This window comes from Eptesicus fuscus, chromosome 12 (assembly GCF_027574615.1).
Source record: "Eptesicus fuscus isolate TK198812 chromosome 12, DD_ASM_mEF_20220401, whole genome shotgun sequence".
Taxonomy (NCBI): Eukaryota; Metazoa; Chordata; class Mammalia; order Chiroptera; family Vespertilionidae; genus Eptesicus; species Eptesicus fuscus.
The window spans coordinates 90,295,361-90,315,826 of record NC_072484.1 but is presented as its reverse complement, the minus strand read 5'-3'; positions in this window follow the sequence as shown (position 1 = coordinate 90,315,826).

Here is a 20,466-nt window from a genome sequence, read left to right as displayed (position 1 = left end):
TTGCCTCTCAGACATGCCCTACTGGGGATTGACCCAACAACCTTTTGGTATGGACCATGCTCCAACCAACGGAGCCAGGGATAAACTTTGACATTTATTGTGATTCTTTGTTTCCTAGAATGTCGTCTTGATTTTGTGGGTTTACAATAGGTACTGAATTTATCTGAGCATTGGCTTCATCCAATTATGATGACGGAGACCACACTACCAAACAGGAGGATTTGGGAACCATGTAACTGCTGTGGCCATTTGGGTTTTCCATAGATTTGGCTGCTTCTGGATTTGCAAACATCTCTTTCACATCCCAACTTTAAAGTTGTGTGTGCTGTGTTACTTTGCTAAGTGTCTGAATGTTCTCTGAAAAACAACAACAACTAAGGTACATGAGATGTGACATGGTCTAAATGACTTGGGATGGTATTTACAAAGTCTTTTAAATATAAATTTCTATTTTCCAAGTTAAAATTGTAAAAAATGATTTTATTTTAAAATTTCAACACAAATCACTGATTGGTCTCATGTGCAGTGTAAACTTTCTGGTCTGTATTAAATGGTGCATGCCAGGTAACATACTAATCTGATATTTACACACACAATAAGTCTATTATTTTATAGTCCAAGCATCTTATTTTTGCAATAAATCAAAGACTTGAGTAAAATACATTCTTATACTTTATTCGATTTTCTTTTATTTAACTAACCAGAGACCTGGTACATGAATTCGTGCATGGGTGGGGACCCTTGGCCTGGCCAGCGATTGTGGGGAGGGACCCAGTCCCGATCAGGACCATCAGGGCCAGCTGGCTGGGGGAAGGGACCACGGGAGGTTGGCCAGTCATGGGAGGTTGGCTGTGGGAGCACATTGACCACCAGGGGGCAGCTCCTGCATTGAGCATCTGCCCCCTGGTGGTAAGTGCTCATCATAGCTACTGGCCAGTCACCCCATAGTCACTTAGGCTGTTATATCTACACTAATAAAAGAGAAAGATGCAAATTGATCGTACCTCCATGACACCCACCAGCCAATCAGGAGTGAGTATGCAAATTAATCCAACAAAATGATGGGTTAATTTGCATACGCAGGCACAGAGTGAAGACTGAAGACTGAAGACTGAAGGCTCCACTGCAGCCAGAGCCAAGTCTGAAGGCTGAAGGCTTGGCTCCACTGTGGCCCAGGTGCCGGGTGCCGAAGGAAAACTGGTGCCGGCCGCAGGGGAAGGAAAGCATATTGCATGAATCTTCGTGCAGTGGGCCTCTAGTATATAGATAATGCTCTTCACCATTCTTTATCAAATGAGATGCAGACAATAACAAGAACAAATTGTAGAGAATAAAAAATAACCGACAAGGGCCTAAGGCCCACAGCTATGTAGTGTTTTTGTGTTTTTCCTCTGGAGACAGCTAGAAACTGTGTTTCTAAGCCCACACACCTCTAACTCATTTCCCTGTCCTCCAGCCTCTCAGTTCTCACCTGGATTAAAGTAGTTCCTCCCTGTAGGAGGGGTTTTGCACAGTATTCATAGTGACCATGTATTTTAGGATGTACCCTTATTACACATGCACATATTTTGTTATGCATTTAATAAATACAGACAACACAATAAGGAAACTCTCACTACTCATGGCCATGGAAAGCCACTATTGACGTTTTCATGGTATCACTTTCTCTTAAAGTACACATTTGTAGAAATGGTGTTGGCAATGCATTCTGCTTTGTTACCTATCTTTGGCACCTGGTGTCTATCATACGGGTCCTTCCAATTCAGTTGTATTTTATCTGCTGGTTCCTTTTATTATCACTGCTCTGCGATGACCTTGCTCATAACTAAACCATCCTTGAAGGAGGCCTGATAGTTTGTTGTTGTTTTTTTTGCTGTTTATTATCTTTTACTTAATTTTAAAAATATATATTTTTATTGATTTCAGAGAGGAAAGGAGAGGGAGAGAGAGAGATAGAAACATCAATGATGAGAAAGAATCATTGATCGGGTGTCTCCCGTACGCCCCACACTGGGGATCGAGCCCGAAACCTCAGCATGTGCCCTGACCAGGAATTAAACTCTGACCTCCTGGTTCATAGGTCGATGCTCAAGGACTGAGCATGCCAGACGGGTATCTTTTATTTCATTTTATCTGATACATGTTTTGCTTCCCTGACTCCTCAGATAAGTGCCCTGCATAATCTTTTTAATTCTCTTTTGACTATTAATTTTTTTCCATTTGTTCTGGGTTTTCTTTAGGAATGTAGACCATGTGGGTGTTGGACCATTTGTCACTTCATGATCACGTTCTCTCGGGTCTTCTACCATCTTTGCGACCCTTTCCTCTGAATCTCACAGCAAAGCTCCGCAAACACACTTCCCACAACAGATTCCGTTTTCTCCATGGTTGATTCTTGCAATGTAATTTCTAATATAATTTAAAACTCTGCTATGACATTTTCACATTTCTTTCTTGAACTTTTCCAATCCCTTTTTTATTGCCGGATCAAAGCATTTTAATCCTTTTTTTTTTTCCTGTGAAAATCATGTGTACCTTTATTTCCTTAGAACACAAGAGAGATTTCATCTGACTTTTATTTTTCTCTTGTTTAATATATTTTTAGAAACCATGCACTTCATCCACTTTTTAAATAATTTCTTTTGTATATTACTGAATAGTCTTAATAAGTCCCCTGTTACTTTTTCTCCAACCAAGAGGTAACGCCTCACCTTGTGTTTTTCTCCTAAATATTATAAACGCATGAACTTTACATCTGCTCACACCATTGGTGTCGTATGTTCAGATGGGAAGCCTTAGTTAAACCGGAGTCTTTCAGACCCAGCTCTCGCCACCTACATGTCTGTGCACCTTGACTCCTTCCGCGGTCTACCGGGTAGTTGTGTTGGGCTTTCTCCCAAAGGCTGTTGTCAGTGTCATGGGAGGGAGCTGCTGTCCCAGGGACCCCTCCTCGGGTCCCATTAGTTCCACCAGACAGAAAAGGGGTTCCCTCTGTGGACCAGCCCCCGGGACCTCAGCTCTCTCTGGCTGGATGGCTGGTCCTTCCAGCACAGACATTGCTGAGCTCTGTCGAAGATCCTCTAGTACCCACCTGGCACAGGACACACGAAACAAGAACTACACAATTCATGTTTAAAATCTCACGGTTACTTTTCAAATGAATACACACATGGCCAGTGAAGGGAGAATGTTCAATAGGACTCTTTTATATTCCATATCAAAATCATGCCACAACCTTTACTTTTCTTTCTCTTTAAACACTTCCTGGTACAACATTTTATTTTGCGCCTGTGTCTTCTTGTATCTTTTCCTTCTTCCAACAGACAAAAGAATAAAACCACCCTCCCTGTGCTCCTTCCGCAGTCTACATTGAAAAGCTGCTGAACTTTAGGCATTATGCTGTGTTTTGGGAAGTACGGAGAGGGATACGATACTGCCTGAGTCCCTGCCTCCACGCATCTACCTTTGGGCAGAGCGCACATGCTCTGTGAGTGGTTGTATGACGCATCCATGGGCTGCAGAGCTGGGAAGGGCTGAGAGCTGTAGGAGGAAGATGCCTGGGAGGCCTCTTAGATTAGGACGGCCACGTTATGGAGGAATTGAATAACAGTGAAGCTTGTTAGAATAATAAAGAACAATTATTTAGAAAGAAAAAGAATAAAATCATGTTGGCCTCATGTTTCTGATCTTTCTTTTTTCCCAGCAGATTATCTGTCATCTGTCTATCTATCTATCTATCCACCCATTTATCATCAATCTATCTATCACTATCATCTATCTTGCTATCATAATCACACATTTATATGGTTATATATTTACATACATAAGTAAATATGCATGTATATAAGTGCAGTCTTTATACTGCATTTATTAAATTCTTACAAAAAATTTAAGTTCACATATTTTTAAAAGATTATTTAATGACTGATAATAATACAGAATTATTTTAAATCTTTTGTTTTACTTTTCAATAACATTAAATTTAATTCTTAATTTCCTGAGACCACAACAAATAGAAATATATTATAAATATCTTACATTACTGTCAATAAAAGCATATCAATAATTCAGATTAAGAACATTTTTAAACTAAATTCTTAAAACTATACATTATAATACAGGTTTTACTTACTGTCATTGTATAACATAATGAACAAGTTACATTTAGTTTTGTAAAGACTGTCATGTCCTTTTTGGTGTGATTTCTCCCTGCGGACCCTGTGTGTTGAGTCTAAAGGACCCAGAATAGAGTTGGGAAGAGACATCACAGTCTGCCACCTGGAGTATAATTTAAGGTTACTCACGACACAGAAGATGGCTGGCATAAGTTGAGATGTACACTCACCAGGATAGCGGATGGCACACACACACTCACTTACTTTCCATAATCCACTCAGGGTTCTTTTTAAAAAATATATATATTTTATTGATTTTTTACAGAGAGGAAGGGAGAGGGAGAGAGAGTTAGAAACATTGATGAGAGAGAAACATCGATCAGCTGCCTCCTGCACGCCCCCTACTGGGGATGTGCCGGCAACCAAGGTACATGCCCTTGACCAGAATCAAACCTGGGACCCTTCAGTCCATAGACCAATGCTCTATCCACTGAGCCACACCGGTGAGGGCCCGCTCAGGGCCCGCTCAGGGTTCTTAAACTTCAGTGTGCATTAGAGCCGCTGAAGGGCTTGTGAAAGCTCACATTTCCACGAGTCTGTTTCTCTTTTGTTTGTTACTTTATTTTGCTCACCAGACGCCACATACAAGTGAAACCATATGGTGCTTGTCTTTCTGACTGGCTTATTCACTTAGCATACTAAGATCCATCATGCTGTCACAGAAGGAACGATTTCCTTCTTTTCTTTTATTAAGTATATTTTATTGATTTTTTACAGAGAGGAAGGGAGAGGGATAGAGAGTTAGAAACATCAATGAGAGAGAAACGTCAATCAGCTGCCTCCTGCACACCCCTTACTGGGAATGTGCCCGCAACCAAGATACATTCCCTTGACCGGAATCGAACCTGGGACCCTTCAGTCCGCAGGCTGACGCTCTATCCACTGAGCCACACCGGTTAGGGCGATTTCCTCCTTTTTCATAGCCTAGTAGTCCTCCATTGTGTAAATGTACCACAGCTTTTTTATTCACTCATCATCTGAAGGGCACTTGGCTTTCCTCCAAATCTTGGCTATTAGTGTTTTGGGTAAAAGTGAAGGGACTAAGAAGAAAAAAAATCCCCACAAATCATAGACACGGACAACAGTACGGTGATTAACATAGGGAATAGGGATGGGGGGGGGGTAGGAGAAGGTGAAGGTTTAAATGGTGATGGAAGGAGACTTGACTTTGTCTGATGAACACACAGTATGATATACAGATGATGTATTATAGAATGATTTACTTGAAACATATATAATTTTATTAACCAATGTCACCCCAATAAACTCAATACAAATTAAAAAAACACGCACCTCAGATTTCCGGCCCCCTCCCCAGTGTCTCACTTGGTGAGTCTGAGGTGGGTCCATGGAGTTTGCATTTTGAGCAGTTCCCAGATGCTGCTGATCTCTGCCCCACTTTGATAATTACAGTTCTAGAGAATTCTGCTTCAGAGGAAATTTATCCAAAGAATGATTAGGAATCAGTGTGGATATAGGGGTACAAGAATGCACAACTGCCCAAGATCAGCCAAACTTTACTTCTAGTAGAAAACATATTTTTCCCCTCTTCTCCCTCCAGCCAAATGCAAACAAATACCCCCTTATCTGCAGGGGCTCCATTTCCAGACCCACAGTGGGTGCCTGAAACCATGGAGAATACTGAACCCTTTATATACTAAGCTTTCCATGTCCATATATACCTCTGGGAAAGTTTAACTTATAGATCAGTCACAGTAAGAGATAAACAACACTAATCTATAATAATAAAAGCATAATATGCTAATTAAGCCAGACGCCCTTCCTTCTGGACAAAGCTGTGGCAAGTGGGGGGCCGGGGCCAAGGCCCTTGTAAGAATTTCATTATCAGGCCTCTAGTTAATAGTAAAATAAAATGATTTTCACAATATGCTGTAATAAAAGTTTTGTAAAAGTCATCTCTCTCTCAACATACCTCATTGTCCTGCCCTCACCTTCCCTGTGATGACGGGAGTGGAGACAATGCCTGTGTGATGAGATGATGTAAAGTCCTCAGGACGACAGGCAATTTCAAACCTATAAGCTATTTCTGGAATTTTCATTTAATGTTTTCAGACCATGGTGGGCCATTGGTAACTGTGACTGCGGAACGCGAAGCCACAGCTAACGGGACTATCACAGTGATTCTTGTAACGGGCGCCGTTAGGCCAGGGTGAGGCAGGGGAGCTGTGACGCAGCCACTCCTTCCCCTGCGGGAGCTGTAATGTTTCCTCTTCCCAAGCCAGCGAGAAGATGGAAGCCCTGGGAATCAACCAGTTTTTGGTAGAAGTTAAGTGCAAACGATACCAAGGAAATAGTAAAACACAGGTAATCATGTCTCAGCCGAATGGGGGACAAAGGCATGGCAAGGCAATAGAATGCAGTGTGTGACTTTGCAAGTGTTCGAGATGATGATGGATGCGGTAAAAATTGTTCAAGCCTCCTTCTTACTTTATCTGACAGTGCAGATGATAAATGGGCCCATTACGTTAGAGGACAGGGCCATTAAAAAAAAAAAAGGCAAAAGAAAGAGGAAGAAAGAAAGCGAGGAATGGCCAACCTATGGGCAGGGCCAATGGCCAGGGCGGTAAAATCAGGCCGTTAGAGGGTTTGGTTAGTTTCAGATCATGGTGCTAGGTTAGAATCTGTCCTCTCTTTAATTTCATTATGCCTATCTCTCTTGGAATTGAACAAAACATATTAAATCAAGTGAGCGCTACAACGTTAAGCAATTTCAACCAACCATATGTCTCTTCCCTTTTTTTCTCAACTGTGAGTTAGGTTATTTGGTATTCAAGGTAATTTTAAAATAATAAAAATATGAGGTTGGTGCATTGCATTAGTTCTCAGATTTACCTTCTGATGAAAATAATGGAAAGTGACAAGAAAAAAAATATTTAATTATGTGAAAATATAGAGAGAAAAGTCAGCATTACTCAGCACACCAAATGTACTAGATTTTGGATTTACCACTTTTTACTTTGTTTTATTCATTTACACAACTGCTTCCTCCAGTAAACTGTTGACTCCTCGAAAGCAGGATCCTCATCATTGGTGGTCAGTGCATTTTATTCAGCGAATGGACTAAAACACACATGGTTATGAGACTTAACATAGGTTGCTGTTTTCCAAGGAGGAAGCTATGCAAGCGATGCAATAGGAAACATTGAATCTTGTCAGAGAGAGAGCCCTCGTCTTCTTGAGTGTAGGGTTCCTATAAAATAAATACTTGGTCCACTCAGGACTGATTTCAAAAGTTCTATATACAAGTGCCATTCAGATTAGGCTTGACTGGTGACAGGGGACTTTTGCAACTCATTCAACACCTGAACCCAAGTTTCTGATTGTGTTATTTTAAAAAATATATTTTTATTGATGTCAGAGAGGAAGGGAAAGGGAGAGAGAGAAACATCAATGATGAGAGAGAATCATTGATCCACTGCCTCCTGCATGCCCCCTACTGGGGCTGGAGCTCACAACCTGGGCATGTGCCTTTGGCTGGAATCAAACCCGGGACCCTTCAGTCCGCAGGTCGGTGCTCTAACCACTGAGCTAAATTGGCTAGGGCTCTGATGGTTTTTATGAAATTGAAATGGCACTTGAAATAGTGACTCTGACAGATAGCCCCAAGCTGAACGCTGCCGAGTGTTCAGTGTCAAAGCTCTAGCTTTTGTGTGTGCTGCCTGCCCCTCTCTTCACTCAGATGTTTGTGGCTCACCCTTCTCTCCCTCCCTCATCTCTCTGCTCAGTGTTACCTGACCGGGCCTTTCTTACCCACCCGCCCCAACGCATCTCCTTTGCCGCTGGGCTACCACCCCTGGGGGAGTATTCCCCCTGGAGTGAAAGCCCCAATATTGAACCTCCTGGGAGAGCGCAGAAATGCCTATAGCACCCACCAGCTCCATCAGGGGGCTGCCCGCGGCCCCTACTGGGCCAGACACTGATTCTTCCATCAGGAGAAGCCTGGGGGGCCCTGGGAGGGCTGGGGCGGCCAGGGTGAGGGGGGTGCACCTGGGGACCCACTTACCAGGCAGCACAGAAATATCTCAGCATCGTCCCCATCTGCATGCCCACCCCCCTGCCCGTCCCCGCAGACGCCGGCCTCGCACAGGAGCCCCCGGGCTCGCACTCAGAGGCACCCTGTTAGCACCTTGGAGTGGGGGTCCCCTGCCTCCAGAACGAAAGCTCGGGAAGAACAGGGGCTCTGTGATGGTCACTAACTCAGGGCGGCGCAGAAGGAGGCCCGCAGTTTGTACGGAAAGTAATACAACAATTAATAAATAATAACACAAGGATAAACTCCATTTCGTGTACTCATGACTATAAACCTACTTTTGCCCCCACCCCCCAATATTCTCAGGGCCAGAACAGCATCTTTCCGTGCGGTAGGGACAGAGGAAGTGTCTGCTGAGTGAATGAATACATGAGGGACACGTCACAGAATTACATGACGCAAGGGAAAACAGCCTTGGAATTTATCATTTCTTTTTATAGCAGAAACATACCTCATACAAATGGATGAGGAGTAGCTTAATATTTTTACTAATATTTGAACATAATATTTAGCCGTATGATCGGTTCTCAAGGCTGTGTGAGCAGATGGCTGTGCAGCTGAATTCTGAGAGAAGTGACAGTCGAACACTTCGCTACAGCGCTTTCTTTTTAAAGTGTTTCGAGCCTGTAATATAGAAATACATATTTATTTAAAAACAATAGCGTGCTCTACTAATGTTATAGGCATGAAGCATCCCAAAAAATAGGAATATTAAAACATGAGGTAAAGAACTAAGCAATGTTCAGCGTTATGTTTTATGTATTACTGTTCCAAACTTTTTCATGCTAAAACGCTATTATCTGAAACCTAACAATACTGACTCTCAGTGCTAGCAATATCACTTACTCTATCTCATTTTCCTGAAAACTATTGCCATAATACTTTGTGATGCAATTGGACAACATTTCTGTTGTAAATTAACTGAATTCATTGGATTTTCATGGCCCCAGGCCTGAAAAAGATGACCTTACGAAGACACAAAGGTCCAGCTACAAAAAGAAGTCACCAGCCACACTTATGAAATCACATTTATTTTAAAACATCATCTGTCTGTGTGACTATGGAGTTCTGTGCACATTCAGCTCATCAACGTCTACCTTTCTTCATGTCCACCAAGCATTCTTTCAAACAACCGAGGAGTTCAACGGTTATGTTTTTATCAAATGGGTTAAACCCCCTGGAACTTCTCGTTTTGGACATCGTAAAACACATTTAAAAAGCAGCTCTTTAGTTGTGTCATACTGATATGTACATCGATGGCAGTTTTAGGTAAATTTTGGAAAGTAATAACCTAATTAGACAATCATCTTCAAACGACTGTTTTCAAAGTGTTCTCTGCAAAACATGAATGTTTTTTGTTTTGTTTTGTTTTTTGGAAAAAACAACACATTACTTTCTCATAATGTTAAAACATTATTTTTACATCAAAGGGACACATCGTGCTAATTTTTCTCTAAAACATCTTCGGGAACCCATTCGATTTCTAAATATAGAGCCCCTCAATAGAGCATGTTGCCATATTAAATATCTTAAGTTGAAGGAATTGGTTTTAAAAAAAAAAAGGCAGAAACTGGAGAGTCACTCTGACACCCTCCCCCTGGCACTCCTTCCCTGGAACAGATGGTACAATTCCCATGTGAAGGGCTCTCTCCTCCTGCCAGAGGGCGGGGACCACGCTTACCCCAGAGAAGGGACCCGGAGGGGAACTGCGGGGACAGGCCTGTGAACCTGCTCCGGCTTCCCTATGGCTCCTTCTCCTCCGGTCTTCTCAGCTGCTCTCGGTTTTACTGTTTCTCGGCGAGAAGGTGTGAAAGCTTCCTGCTCTGGGCACTTCTTTGGGACTTGGTTCCATTGTGAAGGCCCCAAGTACATGGAAAAGTCCAGTAAAATGTGTGCGCTTTTCTCTTGTCAATCTGTTTTTGTCCGGTTCGTTTCCACACCCCAGTCCTGCACCCTAAGAGATGTGAGAAAGTGCTCCTCTCCCACGTTTCTCCTGAGCATTTCACTGAAAATACTGCCTTACAGAACTCCCCATCATCCCTCCTGGTCTTACCACGGAGTTCTGTAACGACGCCAGGACTGAGGTCTGCACAGTCTGAAATCCACATGGACTGGCGTCTGTGATGTACGAGGTGCCACATGCCCTGGAGGGGAATGGCTGAGCCCAGGGTTCTGCCAACACCTCCCTCCCCCAAACCCTCTCTCTCTCTCTCTCTCTCTCTCGGCGAAACGTGAGTGCGGAGGCGATAAGTGACTCTCTGACAAACAGATCGCTTGTGAGCATCAGGGTCAGTGCATTAATGGAGTCAGAAAGCAGCGTAATCCCTTCCTCATGTTCAGGACAAGGCAGAGCTGGAATGTCTAACCGATTTCCCACGCCCCGACGGCAAGCACGCACCTGCCTCTGCCCAGACCGCCCTGGAGAGCCGCCCTCTGAAGACGGAAGCACCTTTGGCTGCTACTGTGGTGACTGTGTGAACATCCCCATCAAATGCAGCTTCTCTCTCTTTGTAACGTAAGTTCACTGGATAAAAGGAAACACCCAGCTTCCCCCTTTAAAACAGCATCTAGACAAGTCTCCTTTATGTAAGGAAAAAAAGACTTGGGCCTGCGTTTCCAGTTTTTAAAGAGATTAATATGTAATTACTAATCAGCTTCATTATTCCCAGGCTACTTATTTGGGTCTTCATATTAAAAACAAAGAGCTTCATAGAAGATTAGATTAGATTAGCTAGAGATTAAAAATGGATATGTACTAATGTCAACTCTTATATACTATTCTCAGTTAAGGTTTTTTTTTCCCAATATCTTGTCTTCGTTTTACTGAGCTTTGAAAATTCAGTGTTATCGTACAAGATACTGGTAGAAATATCTAAATATGGATTCCCGCTGTTCCTTTGACCTTTGACCTCTAATGCTTCAATATTTTCTCATCAGTTTTCTTTTCTTTTTCATTTTTGTTAAGAGGTTGGGTTTTGTGTTGTTTGTTTTTTGCCGTATATTTCACCTATTTTCAATGTTGCAGTAAGTTTCATATTTTATTAAGGACACGGAAGATGGTAGGTACACAAGTACCTCAAGTTGTGATGGGGAGGGTTCCTCCATCACCTCTTTCAAAGCTTCCCAGGGAATGAGTAGAGGAAGCTGTGGAATGAACGGCTGGTGGTAAGACTCCCAGCTGTCGGGATGATTTGAAGGCAGAGTAGTGTTAAGGACTGTTGATCAACATACTGGCAAAGGGGTTAGGCCAGTGGTGGGCAAACCGCGGCTCGCGAGCCACATGCGGCTCTTCGGCCCCTTGAGTGTTCTAATGCCGCTTCTTCAAAATAGACTCGCCCAGGCCGAAAACCGACTTCTGCGCACGGGCCACGAAGTTTCAATCGCACTGTACGTGCGCGCCCGCACGTGGTATTTTGTGGAAGAGCCACACTTAAGGGGCCAAAGAGCCGCATGTGGCTCGCGAGCCGCGGTTTGCCGACCACTGGGCTAGGCCAAGGGGCCTGCTGCCTGCTGGGCGCTCAGGGCATTGGATCTCCCTGGGGAGCTCCCCTGTGCAGTTGGGACGGAAGGGCAAGGAGGGGCCAGGGCCAGCGTTTGCAGCTGAAAGCAGCACTCCGGGCCTTCCTTGAAGGTCTTTGGCCAACGAGGCCGAACTGGAAGTTTTCCTGAAGAATTCAATCGCACACACGTTTTTCTTAACTCTTTACATAAAACATGCCTCTGAAGAACAACAACAAAAAAATCTTTTGAAAATAGTATCTCTCTTTTTACCAGTGTGTGTACACACGCATACACGTGTGTGTGCATGCCTGTGTGAGATGGGTGTTTGTGCATTTAGTGGACAACCTGCTTTTCTAATATGGTTCATACAAGCCACGCCCCGCCCAGCACAGGGTCAGCAAATACACCTTCCCCACCGAAGAAGACATGGATGGAAATGAAAGCCACACATCTCACCAGTCGCGTTGGTGTTTGGTTTTACTGTTTTAACATCCCAGCTTACCCCACGCACAACCTGGGCTGGCCTTGGATTTCTAGCCTGGCCTGTGGCGTGCAATTGACTATTTACATTTGTTTGTGCGAGGTAATAGTGACGAGCTTTCCAGAAAGACTGAAAGTTTTTCAAATCTATGTTAGGGTGTTGCCAGCTTTTATAAAATGTTTCTTAACAACTGAGCCCAGAAGGTGGAGTGCATGAACGCCGTGGCCCATCAAGGAAGTGAATCCTAGATGCTGCGCCACGCAGCTTACACTTCACGCGTAAGGTCACGAGAATCCAAACTCCCTTTGAACTTGGCCTATTTCCCAAGCACAGGGCCAGGTTTTCATTTTTGGTTCATTTTCTTACATTTATTTGACCTGGCTGATCACCTACAAACGGGCAACAGACATTTGTCTGTGGAGGTGACATAGCACTAGCATGACCGCTGGCAAAGTTGGGCTCGGTTCCATTCTAGCTGAAGGGTTAGGCCTCCTCTGCTGCGGGAATATAGAAGGAAAGCTCAAATATGTGGGGAAATAAAAATATCAATTAAAAAGGAGACTGCCATGGGGTTAACTGATAGGAGAGTATGGATGATGCTGTGATTCATTCCAGAGAACTAAGGCCAGACTCAGCGGGTCTATCCACCGCTGAGCCATGGGGTAGGTGCTGTGGCAGAGAAGCTACAGAATCTGATAGGTGCACGAGGTGCATTCACTTCAGGAATTCTAGTTTTGTACTGCAGGGCTTACCTTTCCATGGCCTAGCATGTTCCAAGCAGATCCAGAGTTGGACCTTATGAGGACTAAGATGACCTTAAAGATGTCCAGTTTTGGCCTTGTAATAATTAGCTCTGTCAATTTCATTGGGTTATTTAAACTCTCTTCACTAGTTCAGAGTCCTGCTTTTAAAATGGAGTGTTAGTTGCTTTTAGATCATAGAGATACTCCTCTGAGGATAAAATAAAAGTTGTAGCAGAAGGTAAAAAAAAAAAAAAATGTGTTCAGTAAAAGTGTATTGTTCTTCAAAGGACCTAAACACCTAAAGGAAAGATAGAGAAATAATTTATTTTTGCCCACCTGGCGCGGCTCAGTGGTTGAGCGTCAACCTATGAACCATGAGGTCAGAGTTCAATTCCAAGTCAGGGCACATGCCTGGGTTGTGGGCTTTATCCCCAGTGTGGGGTGTGCAGGAGGCAGCCAATCAGTGACTCTCTCTCATCATTGATGTTTCTATCTCTTTATCTTTCTCCCTTTCTCTCTCAAATCAATAAAAATATATTTAAAAATAATAATTATGATTTTAAAATGACATTTGAATCTTTGATTATTTTTTATCTTCTGAGAGATTCAGGTATGATGACCTGAATTTTAATGGTTGTATGAGTAATGAAATATCACTGAATTATTAACATTTTCAATTATCCACATAAATCTTACACAGGTAGGCTATCTATGACAAATTCTTAATTGTTGACCAAGCTTTATATTAACATTTAGAATTGCTTTAACCTCCTCTTCCCCTTATTTAAATAAAATGTGTTAAGGGATGTAAATGTATCTTCATATTAATCAAAGAAATGTAGTTAAAGGAAGTTAGATACCCATGCAAAGATGTGACTTATTACTCTCTTTAGGTGATTAAAAACTGACTTTACATATAATAAAACCATCACTCTGTATATTTGGGGTCCTGACCCCTCGGTGTCTTACTGAGCCAGCCAATAACCTTCAGACCAAACGTCTTAAATCCTCACATGTTCTTGTTCAGTCTCCTCCACATGGATTCAGTCTCCTCCCAAAGGAATGGGCAAGACAGCACCCTCCAGGGCCCATTTATGAAGAGCTTTCTGTGTCATCGATCAGGGATGGACGTCCTCCTAGGTTACCTGTTGTCACAGAACATCACACATCACGACAGTGGTCATAGTTTACACTTCACATACCTGTCAACCAAGCATTATGTTAGTAGCTTAAGGTCACAGCTCTAGAAAGGATCTAACTTTCTACCAAACTATGAAGGCTGTGTTCTTTCTCTTATTTATTTATTTATTTATTTATTTATTTATTTATTTATTTATTTATTTTAAAATATATTTTTTTATTGATTTCAGGGAGGGAGGGAGGGAAGGAGGAGGAGAGAGAGAGAGAGAGAGAGAGAGAGAGAGAGAGAGAGAAGGAAAGAAAGGAACATCAATGATGACATCCATTGGCTGCCTCCTACACGTACCCCACTGGGGATTGAGCCCGAAACCCAGAAATGTGCCCTGACCAGGAATCAAACCATGTTCTCCTGGTTCATGGGTAGGTGCTCAACCACTGAGCCATGCTGGCCGGGCCTTTGTATTTTTTAAATATGGTACATTTTCTTGGTGACTGTAGAATAGTCTGCATGCTTAATACAGAGAAATGGAAACTCAGACCCAGCCATACCTTTCTTTATGTGAACATCCCAGGAGGGGTGGGAAATGTTAGGAGAAAAACCAAGCACGTAAGTGATAATTAATGTCAAGGAAGTAGATTAAAAGAAGTATACTATAAGCTGAGACAGCTCATTATTTTCTCTATTGCAATTTTTCTCACAGAATGACTGCATGTAAGATAAAATGTAAGTAATATTGGACTGTCTCTAGAGAAAAACTGTAATACAAGTATAATTAATGATGAAATGGACAAAACATAATTTTTAATTTATCTGAAATATATGTTTAGTGAAGTTTAAATTAACTTCTAAGAAACATAATTTTACAGACTCACAATGTACTTTATAAATATATATCTCATAGTTTGTGTTTAAAAATACAATTTAACAAAATTTTTATTAAGAAATCATAGCTAGCCCAGCCGGCATGGCTTAGTGGTTGAGCATGGACCTATGAACCAGGAGGTCATGTTTCAATTCCTGGTCAGGGCACATGCCCTGGGATCAATCCCCAGTGTGGGGCATGCAGGAGGCAGCCAATCAATGATACTCTCTCATCATTGATGTTTCTACCTCTCTCTCCCTCTTCCGTCCTCTCTGAAATAAATAAAAATATATTTTTAAAAAAGGAATCACAGCTATAGTACTTTAGATGCTATTCTAAAGGCTTTACATAATTTTTCATTTAATAATCATGATGGTACTTTTATTACTATCTTTTAATATCTGATAAAAAATTGGGTATATTATATATGGACAATTTACCTAGGTTCTTCAAAGATTGTATGGCACATATCCAGAAATTTAGCCCAGATCTGTCCAATATCAGAACCTGCACTCTTTATATTATTTGTAAATGTCATTTTCTATACATTATTGAAGTTCTATTCTAAAACATTCAAATATATGTTTAGAATGTAAAACAATGGACATGGGATGTACACAAATAGTTGTTGAGTAAGTGAATAAGTGAATGAATGATGGCATTAAACTTTTTAAAAGTATAACATTTTATATAGAGAAATACATTAATGTTCATGTGAATAATAATAGAACGCATACATCTTTAACATTTCCAAATGTTTATCACACATTCAATGTTACTTGTTCGTGACAACATCTCTGTGTGATGAGCATTTATAGTCTTCGTCCACTTTATATGAAAACACTAAAGCTCAATTGTCTTACTTTGTCCAAGTTCATACAACCTGCAGTGGCAGAATTTGAACCTGAGTCGGGGTCCTCTCACACTTTCATGCCGGTACACACCTTGGTCTTGGAAATTAATCACATCAAATGTATCACCTTCCTCCTTCCTGACCTCTGATCTGTCCTAAACATATATATTCTAGAGACAGATATTCTTTTCTTTTTGTCTCCTGTTAAAATTTTATGTGGTCACATTCACTTTATACTCTGAGTCATTATATTCTTGCTCCTTAAGTCCGTGTCTACTGCTCCAAAACCCACAGCTATTCTGGGACTATGCTTCTGTCCTATATATAGGCCACTACTTTGAAAATTAGATGAGTAGTAACCTTATTAATATTTCATAGTCTCGATCCTGCTTGAATTGATAGCGTTGCAGTAATTTTAGTGTGAAAAAATGTAACATAATATGCATGGAGAATAAGTAGTCCTGTCAAAATTAATAAGACTTAGTTGTGAGAGGGAAAAAAAATTCTCACTTTTTTAACCCCAATTCAGGAGGACTTAGCCTTTCTCTCTGCCTACTCAAGTTGCCATATCACTAAAGAAAGCATCTTCCTGTGCTGGAGTGCAAATAAAAGCTAGTGTCACTGTTCTCCACAGATGAATCTAGAACTGTGGTGTGCTACGTATTCCCACAGAAATACATGGGGGTCTGTAACCATGACAGAGTTATAGGGACATGAGAAGCGGGATGTCTCTGAAGGAGGACCACCTGTCCCTACAGTGTAGGTGGCTACCTTGAAGGGCAAACATGTACATTATTTAAGATAAATAATATCTTAAATATTATTGGCTCTGTTGATTATTAAGGTGTCAATTCCCAGTGAACAGAGAAGCAGCGCCCTCTGCTGAAGAGGCATATAGTATGCAATCTTGGTCTCTTCTCCTACCCATCCAGCTGTGCCCTGAATGTGTGAGCTTGTTGAAGTCCACCGAGGTAACTCCCTCTAATTCTTGTTCCCATCCCTCATCTTCCCGGCTTTCCACTTTCTTGGCTCCTAGTCCTTTAGTAGATACCAGGACCGTGCCTCATTCTTTGATGAACCTTTGCATTATCTTATCAGACATGTTGACCTTGAATTTTGTTTCCCTCTTACCTCTGGACAGTCTATTAATTTTTTGTGTTGTTTTGAAATTTGTTTGGCAAGAAGAGTTCCCTCTGCCAAGCCCATCCACCCAACATAACTCCTGCGGCGCTAGCCCCTCACATGCAGTGAATGGAAGTCTGAAAGGCCACCTGACCTTCAGGGATCTCACGGCTGTATAATGACCTTCAGGGATCTCCATTGCTAGAGGATTTTTTTTTTTTTGGCAGAACAATGCTATTAGACAAGAGGGTCCCTAATATCCCCTGTAAGCTACCTAATTAAGGTTATTTTTTAAATTATTTTAGGATTTAATGTAATGTCTCACCTTAGAAGAGTGTTTTTTTCTCTAATCTCTGTCAAGGTCTTCTGAATATCTGGGATTGTCTACAGCTCGCTTACCTTGTCGTAAAGACACAGATGGTATCCTAAAAGCTTGAAAGAACTGGTATGCTTCCCCAAGTTCCTCCCATTGCCAGGTACCACTTAGCCAATGGCGAGAGCCAAGGCCACGCCAGGGGCGGTGAAGATAGCTGTGCACACATTAAAGTGGATGGTTTTCATTGTTGTGTTGAATCATTTGGTAAAAACCACCATAACCCTTCACTCTTCTTAACCAGGAGGGCATTTCCTTGGGACTTTTCTCCATCCATTACTTTTTTTAAACCATCCTATTCCCTGAAACTCTGCCTGTTGAAGGCTAAAGTGGTCACGTGGGAGTTATTGGTACAGTTCGCCAAGGAGTTCAGGCTTGCCTCCCTTCAGGCACATCCTGAGATTGTATTTCTGGCTCACCTGTGGGGGATGGACCTGTGGGCCCACATCTGGCCAACACATTGTTCCAGAACATGTCATTGTCAGTGTGAGACCTTCCAAACGTACTTTCTGTTTCTCTGAGGACCCAGAAAACTTTCAAGCAGTGGCTCTTCCATTAGCCCGGGCCTCCGCTAAGGGCAAAGTGTGCAGCGGCCCCTAGTCAACCACAAAGCACGTGTGTCATGAGCCATAAATGATCCTTTGCCATGTTGTTACTCCAGCATGACCTTATCTGGTCTAAATGATGCGGCTGTAACCTGACATTCCAATCCACTTAAACGTTGCAATTTTAGCCTCCACGATGCTTTCATGGAGCAACCCCGCTCACTTTGGAGTATCTGACTTCTGTAAGGGGTCGTTTCCATTGTTAAAATGCTTTCCTGTTCGTGGATGAAAGATCGCGAGTTTCTATGATCTGTAGAGCTTCTCCTGAACCTTGACAAGGCACAATGACATTAGACATCAATCCCGTGGTAATTTGCAGTTATCCCCGGGCTGTTATTGTGCCTTTATTAAAGGCAAAAACTTCAAATACATGTGAGAAAGCAGTTTTGCATTCTAATATCACTCTGCGTGTGTGCTCAGAAATAAACTTGGGAGTCGTCAATAAATTCCACTGTGAATTAGTCGTTAAAATACACGAGGACGTGCTCTTGGTTCAGGATTTTGCCACAAGTTCACTTGTTTGTCCATGTGTCACTGCTTCAGAGCATGCGAAGTCTCGTTGAATGCGTGCCTGAGGCTTAGAGAACATGGACATTTTGGTCAGGCAGCTACTGAAGGTCCTGTAGTTTCACCTTCATACTCACTTGCACTGGTGATGGAAGTCCCTGATTGGGGTCTCATTTCCTTCCTCTGTCCGGAAGAATGAAGTTTCTGGCAAGCCCCTCTCTCTGTTACGTCTGAAAGCTCCTCGGTTATGCCTCTACTTTTAAATCTTATCCATCTCATCTCAATCTGTTGTGGTTTTGGTTGAAGAAAACATATCAAAAACAATTTCCATCTTACTCTCCATTCAAGAGTTCAAAGTCCAATCTTGAACCTCTATCTTTTGAAAGATATTGTGTACTGTGATCGCCCTTCCTCCCAGAGCCTGAGCCACTGCATTAGTTCTGTTAATGCGGGCTTCGCAGAATCAAGTGCTATTCAAACATCTTCCTCTCTTCAGACATTTGACATTTCTTGGGGCAATCTACAGTGGAGGCAAGGTGGTAGGATAAAAACGAAAGGATTGAAGATTAAAAGTATTAGGTCTTATGACCCAGGAAATTGCTTATAATTTAACAGGAGAAAAGTTGAAGTACAAGGTTAAAAAGGGCAAGAGATAATCTCATAAGGAAAAGCAAAGAGTGAGAATCCTGTTGGTTAAATTAATATTTAGAAATCCAAAACACAACTGGGTTTGGTACAGCAGCTTTAAAAGATTTTTTTAAATTCATCATTGAAATAACAGTTTCCTGAGCCCTCGTGGGGAACAAGAGGGATGCCGGGCACGAGGAGGCCTTGTGCGGTGCTGACTCATGCGAATCAGCCTGTGCATTAAGGTTAAAATTGTTTTTGAGAAAAAAGGAAAATACACCAAGGTGAGGCTCTTCCATTTCATTTTACATGTGAGATAAAGGAACATATATAGGGTTAACTCCCCAAAATCTACACACACATTTTGAATACTTATAAAGGCAGCATTTATTAAAATACATTTCATTTTCAAAATTGAGCTATCAGCTCTTAAAGTGTGTATAGGTTTTGGGGGACACCCTGTATATATCTTCATGTGATCTAAACTTATGAAGGTAAGGTTCGAACCAGTGATAGGTACACGCTGTGATGGGAAAAGCGGATGATGGGCATGCCGTGTGCTTTGTAAAAGGAATTTCAGAGAGAGGAGACATTGGTGTGTGGGGGACCTGCCAATATGAACGGTAGCATTTCAAAGCTTCCTTTTATGCAAAGGCAAGATCTGGTCCGTCTTCTTGTTTCCGTGGCTACAGAACTCTGCTCTGCGGCTCACAGAGGTCGCGGTCATTTTCGGACAGGCAGGCTGCTTCTTGGCAAAGGGAGAGAGCGGAGTCATCATGATCGAGATGGCGGAGCATGAGCCAACCAGCAGGGTCGTGACTCACAGGCACCCCCCGGGCGGTTTTATTCTGAGAGCCACAGGGGCCCGGGGCAGCCGTGGTTCCTCAGGCTCTGCAGCTGCAGCGTATCTGGCCTTTCCATGTAGAGAGCCCCGGCCATGTCTCAGGATCCCTCTCCCCATTAGATGCCCCTGAGAATGTGCCCTGTGAGCTGCGGGAGTCAATCCCGAGCTGCTAGCTGAGCCGGGCCTAGACGTGGCAGGTGAGGTGAGTGTGCTTCTGTCTCCCATCAGGAGGGCGCCCCTGCCCACGTGGTCTTCTCTGCAGAAGACGGGTCTCCTTCTCCGTGGACCTCAGCACGGCCATCCTACTTGTTTGGGTCGGTGGACTGTGAATGGTAACGAAGTGGGTCGTTGTCAATGTCTTGGAGTGAAGAAAACATGAATCAGAGTCTCAGCTGATTAATAAGACTACTTATTAAATAAATTATAATTTTAAAATACCCATAGTTGAGACATTAAAATAATGATAAATAAGAAACAGGTATAATTTTAAAATACCCATAGTTGAGAGATTAAAAAAAAAGAGAGAGAAATCTCGCCATTCACAACGACATGGATGGACCTTATGAGCAGCACATGAAGTG